The sequence below is a fragment of the Orycteropus afer genome, unplaced genomic scaffold, assembly GCF_000298275.1.
Source record: "Orycteropus afer afer isolate SDZICR_OR568_19922 unplaced genomic scaffold, OryAfe1.0 scaffold00473, whole genome shotgun sequence".
Lineage (NCBI taxonomy): Eukaryota > Metazoa > Chordata > Mammalia > Tubulidentata > Orycteropodidae > Orycteropus > Orycteropus afer.
Genome location: NW_006922060.1, coordinates 1,771,426 through 1,779,317, shown reverse-complemented (window position 1 = coordinate 1,779,317; position 7,892 = coordinate 1,771,426).

The following is a 7,892-nucleotide window of genomic DNA, read 5'->3' as shown; positions in this document are numbered from 1 at the left end:
CCCAACCTTCCTTCTGAGGAGTGGCTGGTGGGTTTGAACCACCAGCCTTCTGATTAGCAGTCAAGTGCCTTAGGCACTATGCTACCAGAGCTCCTAGGATTTAAAAATATATATTGGACATGAATACAGCTTTTACTTCTCAACACATTTTCCTCATTATAATTTATGCACAGGATCTTAACATCAGTCTCACCATAGAATCTTTTTCTATAAATAAGTCCCTTCAGTGTTTCCAGACCTAGGAAATAAAACTATTTACTTCTCACTTCTACTGTCGGAAACTAATGCATTCTCTCAAAAAATTTTCTTTGAAGAACTTTTATTGCTGAGGGGCATGATAACCAAAGAAAAAGCCTTAGAAGGGTAAGATGTAACAGACATTAAACAAATAAGTAAAATACATACTATACTAAACAAAAATAGGACAGAGAACAATAGAGAGTATAATTGTGTGTGTGTGTGTAATTGAATACTTGGAATACACTAGCAATAGCTTATATACAAATTCAAGTTGATGCTGAAGATAATTAAAACAAGTCCACGAGAGCCAAAATATGACCTTGATTATATATGAGCCCATTTGAAGAATAGATTCGATGCATTGAACACCTATTACAGAAAAACAAATGAGTTGTGGAATGATATCAAGACCATCAGCCATGAAGAAAGTAAAAGGTCATCAAAAAGAGAGGAAAGGAAGAAAAGATGAAAATGGATGTTGGAAGAGACTCTGAAACTTGCTCTTGAATGGAGAGTAGCAAAGCAAATGGAAGAAACGACAAGATAAAAGAGCTGAACAGAAGATTTCAAAGAGCACCTCAAGAAGACAAAGTCAATTATTATAAAGAAATGTGCAAAGACCTGGAGTTAGAAAACCAAAAGGGAAGAACATGTTCTGCATTTGTCAAGCTGAAAGAAGTGAAGAAAAAATTCAAGCCTTGAGATGCAATATTGAAAGATTCTGTGGGCAAAATATTGAATAATGCAGGAAGCATCAAAAGAAGATGGAAGGAATATAGAGTCACTGTACAGGAAAGAATTGGTTGATGTTCATCTATTTCAGGAGGTGACATATGATAAAGAATCAATATATTGAAGGAATAAGTTGAAGCTGCTCTGAAGGAGTTGGCAAAAAACAAGGCTCCAGGAATTGACAGAATACTCATTGAGATGTTTCAACAAATGGCTGCCACGCTGAAAGTACTTATTCAGCTGTGCCAAGACATTTGGAAGACAGCTACCTGGCCAACTGACTGGAGGAGATCCATATTTATACCCATTCCAAAGGAAGGTGATCACACAGAATATGAAAATTATCGAATAATATCATTAATATCACATGCAAATAAAATCTTGCTGAAGATAATTAAAAAATGGTGGCAGCAGTATATTGACAGGGAACTTTCAGAAATGCCAGCTGGATTCAAAAGAGGATGTGGAATGAGGGATATCATTGCTGATGTCAGATGGATCTTGGTCAAAAGCAAAGAATACCAGAAAGATGTTTACTTGTGTTTTATTGACTATGCAAAACCATTCAACTGTGTGGATCATAAGAAATTGTGGATAACATTGAGAAGAATGGGAATTCCAGAACACTTAATTGTGCTCATGAGGAACCTATACATGCACCAGGAAGTTGTCACTTGAACAGAACAAGGGAATACTCCATGGTTTAAAATCAAGAAAGGAGTGTATCAGGGTTACATCCTTTTACCATATTTATTCAATTTGTGTGCTGACCAAATAATCTGAGAAGCTGGACTATATAAAGAAGAATGCAGATTCAGGATTGGAGACTCATTAACAACCTGCGATATTCAGATGACATGACCTTGCTTGCTGAAAGTGAAGATGAGTTGAAGCACTAATGAAGATTAAAGACTATAGTCTGCAGTATGGATCACACTTCAACATAAAGAAAACAAAAATCCTTGCAACTGGACCAATAAGCAGTATCATGATAAATGGAGAAAAGATTGAAGTTGCCAAAGATTTCACACAAGTTGGATTCACAATCAATGCCAATGGAAGTATCAGTCAAGAAGTTAGACGTCATATTGCACTGGGCAAATTTGCTGCAAAAGACCTCTTTAAAGTGCTGAAGAGCAAAGATGTCTCTTGAAGACTAGGTGTGCCTAACCCAAGCTGTGGTATTTTCAATAGCCTCATATACATGTGAAAGCTGGTCAATGAATAAGGAAGACCAAAGAAGCTTTGATGCTTTTGAACTGCGGTGTTAGCGAAGAATACTGAAACTACCACGGACTGCCAGAAGAACTAACAAATCTGTCCTGGGAGAAGTGCAGCCTGAATGTTCCTTGGAAGCAAGAATGGCCAGACTTCATCTGACCTATTTTGATCATGTTGTCAGAAGGGATCAGTCCCTGGAAAAGGATATCATGCTTGGTAAAATGGAGGGTTAGAGAAAAGCGGGAAGACCCTCAAGGATATCGATCGACACAGTGACTGCAATGATGGGCTCAGGTTTAGCAAGGATTGTGAGGATGGTGCATGACTTGGCAGTGTTTCCTTCTATTGTACATAGGGTCACTATGAGTGGGAGCTAACTGGACAGCACCTAATAACAATGACAACATATCTATATCTATCTATAAAATCGAATAGGTAACATTGAGCAAAGGCCAGGATGAAGCGAAGAAAGGAGATAGGAGGTATCTGGAGGAAATATATTTCAGGTTGGGAAAGAGGAAATGTGGGAATATACTTGTGAGTTCTAGGAATAGCAAGGAGACTATGGTGACTTAAACAGAGTGAGCAAGGGCAAAAATAAGAGTAAGTGAGATAGGAATCTATTGGGATATTTGGAGCACAGGAGTGAAATGACTTAATTAAAGTTCTAAGAGGATTATTATGACTGTGAATTTAAAACATCCTGTAAAAGAGGCAAGAAGGAAGCAAGGCGATCTTGTAGGCAGAGCTGCTACAAAATCCAGGTGAGAGATGATGGTGGCCCAGTCCAGGTGGTGGCAGTGGGGGAACTGAGAAGAGGTTTATTTCTGAAACTGTGCAGAGAATAGAGTTGAGTAGAATATAATACATTAAAGAGCAAGATGATTAAGGGTCATACCTCATTTTTAGTTTTAAGAGGTAAAAGAGAAGGGAAGAACAGAGGAAACACATGATCAGAGAAGGAAATAAGAAATTTATTTTGGACAACAAATAAATGAACTATTTGATGAATAAGTAAACCAGCTTGATTAGGTTCAAAAACACACATGCACCTGAGAATTCCAAAATAATTTTATAGGGAACAATATAGAAGTTTTGTAATGATAAAGACAGGCACTATCTAGTTTGTATTTATGATGGTGTACATTTTCTAGACTGATTATAAAGATATTCTTTGGGGTTTTTGACAATGCATATTTATCCTTTCCAACATTTAGACTTTTCCATCTTAAAACCAAAAACACCAAAGAAACAAAAAAGCTCCATATGAGGTATCAAATAGAGGTGTAGTGGTCTCATTTTTCAACAAGACAAAAACTGCATTTAGTTGTGCATGTATAATTTTAAACAAATTAGAGCTAAAGAGTAAGTTAACATACTTAGAATGTTTTTATCTCTCGCAGAGCAATAGATCAGCGCACACATTGTTGTTGCTGTTAGGTATGGGTAAGTTGGTTCCCACTCACAGAAGGAACAAAAGGAAACACTGCCCAGTCCTGTGCCATTCCCACAATTGTTGCTATGTTTGAGTCCATTGTTGCAGTTACTGCGATCTCAGTCTTCTTTTTCTTTTATCCTCTATTTTACCAAGCATGTTGTCTTTCTCCAGAAATGGGTCCCTTCTGATAGCATGTCCAGAGTATATGAGATGAAGTCTTGCCATGCTACACTCCTTCCAAACAGGTTTGTTCACTCTTCTGGCAGTCCATGGTATATTCAATATTCTGCCAACACCATAATTTAAAGGTATCAATTCTTCTTTGATTTTCTTTATCTATTGTCCAGTATTTACATGTTCATGGCACAAATGAAAATATCATAACTTGGGTCTAGCACATCTTAGTCCTCAAAATGAAATCTTTGTTTTTGTACAAAGCAACGAAGAAATCTTTTGAGGCAGAGTTGCCCAATGCAATACCTCATTTGATTTCTTGCCTGTTGCTTCCATGGACATTGATTGTGTGTACAAGTAAAAGGAAATCATTGACAACTCCAATCATTTCTCCACTTACCATGATTTTTTTTTTTTCTTCCTCCTACTGGTTGTTAAGCCCTTACTCCTTATTCCCCTTATTCAAACCTCATAGAATTTTAACTATAAGTGGCCTTAGATAGTAGCTCATCTCTAACAGAAAGAGAGAAAGGGAAAATATCTCCCCATGGTGCCACTGCTAGTGCATGTCAGAGACAGTGGCTCCTTCCCGTGTGGACACTTCTCCATTGATTACATGGTACCTGGGATGTGAGCTGCCTTTTACACTGTGACTCAGTATGTGCAAACTTAATATAGACATAAGGAGTTTCTAAAGCAAACTTTGAGTCCCTAGGTTGTGCACATGGTTAATGCACTCAGCTGCTAACTGAAAAGTTGAAGGTTTGAGTCCACCCAGAGGCGCCTCAGAAGAAAGGCTTGGCTGTCTACTTCCCAAAACTCAGCCCCTGAAAACCCTATGGAGCAGTTTCACTGGGACACACATGGGGTCATCATGGACCTGATGGAGGAACCTGATGCAACTTTTCTTTTACAAAACTTTTTACTCAGTATGCCTCTGGTATCTTCTATTCAGTTCAGATTTTTTTTTTTTTTTTTTTAATTCGTGATTTGGGTGAAAGTTTACAGAGCAAATTCACTTCCCATACAGCAGTTCACATACATCTTGTCTGATGACATTTACCACAATGCAACAGCTCCCCTCCCACTTCCTCCCAATAGTTATCTCTTCCCTGTGTCCATCCCTCCATGCACTCCTGCTCCCTGAACTGTCTCCCTGTGCATAAACAGCCCTTCTTTCTACCATGATTTTTCTCACCAAGGAGTGTATCTACCTCAGGTACATATTCAAATCTTATGCCTATCTTTTATTTGGCTGGAAGGCTTCATAGCCATACCTAATAGTTCAGCCTGTCCACCCATCTATCCACCCGTATACCCGTATTTGCCTTCACTGACAATGCAGTACTGTATGTACAAAAAGGTTCATCTTTGTTGTCTGCATGATGTTGTTTTTTGGTCTAGTTGTGAAGATTTTTGTTTTGTTTATGTTGAGGTACAATTCATATGGAAGGTTATAGTTTTTGGTCTTCATCAGTAAGTGCTTCACGTCTTCTTCACTTTCAGCAAGCAAGGTCATCTGCATATTCCAGGTTGTTAATACGTCTTCCTTCAGTCCTGATGCCATGTTCTTCTTCATATAATGACCTTTTCAAATTATTTGCTCAGCATACAGATTGAATAAGTATGGTGAAAGGATGCAACCCTGGTGCACATCTTTCCTTGTTCTGTTCGAACAACTGTCTCTTGGTGCATGTACGTGTTCCACATGAACAAAATCAATGAAGAGTTTTAGATTTCCTGTTCTTCACAATGTGATCCATAATTTGGCGAGATCCACACAATCAATGCCTTTGCATAGTTAATAAAACATGAATAAGCATCCTCTGGTTTCCTTTACTTTCAGCCAAGATGCATCTGACATCAACAGTGAAATCCCTTTTTCCATGCCCTCTTCTGAATCTGGCTTGGACTTCTGGCAGTTCCCTGTGAATATGCCTCTCACCTAATTCTTGGAACTTCCACAATAAATGGGTGGAATTAAATCCATTATGTTTAATTTGGAAATAGGATAACTAATATTGAAAAAGAAGAACTAATATTGAATTTTAATTATACACACATGCATATGTTTTGATTGTGTGCATGTATGTTATAATCCACAAGGATAGTTCCCATGTACCTTTTGAGATCATGTTTAAAATAACACTCTTGGGTAGGCAGTACAGTTATTATCTCTTCTTTATGTAGGTGGGAATTGAAGTTCATAAAAAAGGGATTTGTCCAAAGACCCCCCATTAAATGAATTGCTGAGACAAGACTGAACCCCTGTGTTTGAGGTGCTAATTTACTCCCACAACAATCAAACATTTCCCCAATATATGACTTATATAACTGCTAATTCTTTTTGTTGTTATTGTTACAATCCTATGAACTTATTTCTCTCTTTTCTGTGTTCAAATACTTAAACTATTATCTGGAGAGTTAGTTGTGTAGACTTTATCTTTTCCAGTGGTCACATTACTATCAGTAGATTTTCATGCAAGATTTGAGGGTTATGGGATTTGAAGTGCTTGAATTTTTTCTTGTCCCTCTGGTGGCGTAGTATGTAAGACATTTGACTGCTAACCAGAGGGCTGGTGGTTCAAACCCACCAGCCACTCCTCAGAAGGAAGACTGGGCAATTTACTTCCTTAGAGATAACACCTTGGAAACCCCAGGACGAGTCACTGAGTCGGATTCAACTCAAAGGCAGTGAGTGAGTGAGTGAAGATGCATTTTTGCCTCACTCACAATCAAAACCTCATATAATAACCCTTCAAATTCAGATTAAAAATCTGCAGGATATAGTTTATTTTGACAACCTAATTCTAAATGATTAAGATCACATAGAGTTCACAAATGATAATAAAGATGCTGTTATTCTCTGTGCATCACACCTTAGAACCCTTATGCTTACAGACATTTTTTTTTTTTTTCCTGATTTGTATATGAAGTAGGTTTCCTTTAGAGTCATGATTCAATATGCTATTTTCTGGTATTAATTTCAGTTACCTTTAGTTAATGTTATGGAGAGGTCAAATGTTATAGAAGGATGCCATTATGATTGTAACCCACATAGCTTGGGTCTATGTTCAGGCAGATCCTTATGGGAGCAGACCCTCAGCACACTGATTATAAAGATGTCATTCATTTGCAATAACTCACCAAGATTTCTCAAAAGTCTTATGCATTTGTTCATTCAACAAGCATTTCATCTTAATAAACTTTTGTGTCGTATGTTGCCTAGGTTGTTAAAGATTTTTCTTGAGAGATGAGAAAAAGTGCTTGTATGGGAAAATCACTCTCCTATGAAAATGAAAGATGGACTGCATTGGGGAAGGGGTGCTTAGCGAAGTATAATGTGACATGGTGGGGTTTTAATGTTCAGCATTACTGAGAGGAGATAATAAGGGCACCATGGACCACTCAGCAGTCTCACCTTTGGGTAATGAACACAGAAGTCTCTTTTACTTTCTTTTCCTGAAATTTGTCACTGAGGTATTTTTAGCTCACCAAGAGTGAGTGACTCTGCTCTCGGAGTGCCTCACACTCTATACTGTGGAAAATGTTATTTATTATTGATGGCACTATGCATATTCTATGGAATATAAAACACTCTAAATTTTCTACTGGTGCCTTTGGCACAAGGAGAAGAGAACCTTTTAAAAGGAAAACATTGCTTCATCTATAATAAATTAATAACAACTCAATATGTGGTTTTCAAAAGTAACTAACACATTCTCGCTTCCTTCGAAGGGATTTTAGGCTGTATGCAAATACACAGCTCAAAAAATTTCAATCTGGGGATTAGCATTTTGATGTTTTCTTCCCCTCAGGTTATGCTTGCCCTACCTAAAGTATTTGTATTTTTTCTGAAATTCTGTATATGAACAGACAGGAAATAATTATTAACTCTCATCTGTAAGTATATTATAGTTTAAATTTTTTTTTTTTTTTATTAGGATTTGGGTGAAGATTTACAGAGTAAATTCACTTTTCATACAGCAGTTCACATATACTTTGTCTCGTGTCATTGACCAAAATTTACAATGCAGCAGCTCCCCTCCCACTTCCTCCCCATAGTTACCTCCTCCCAGTGTCCATC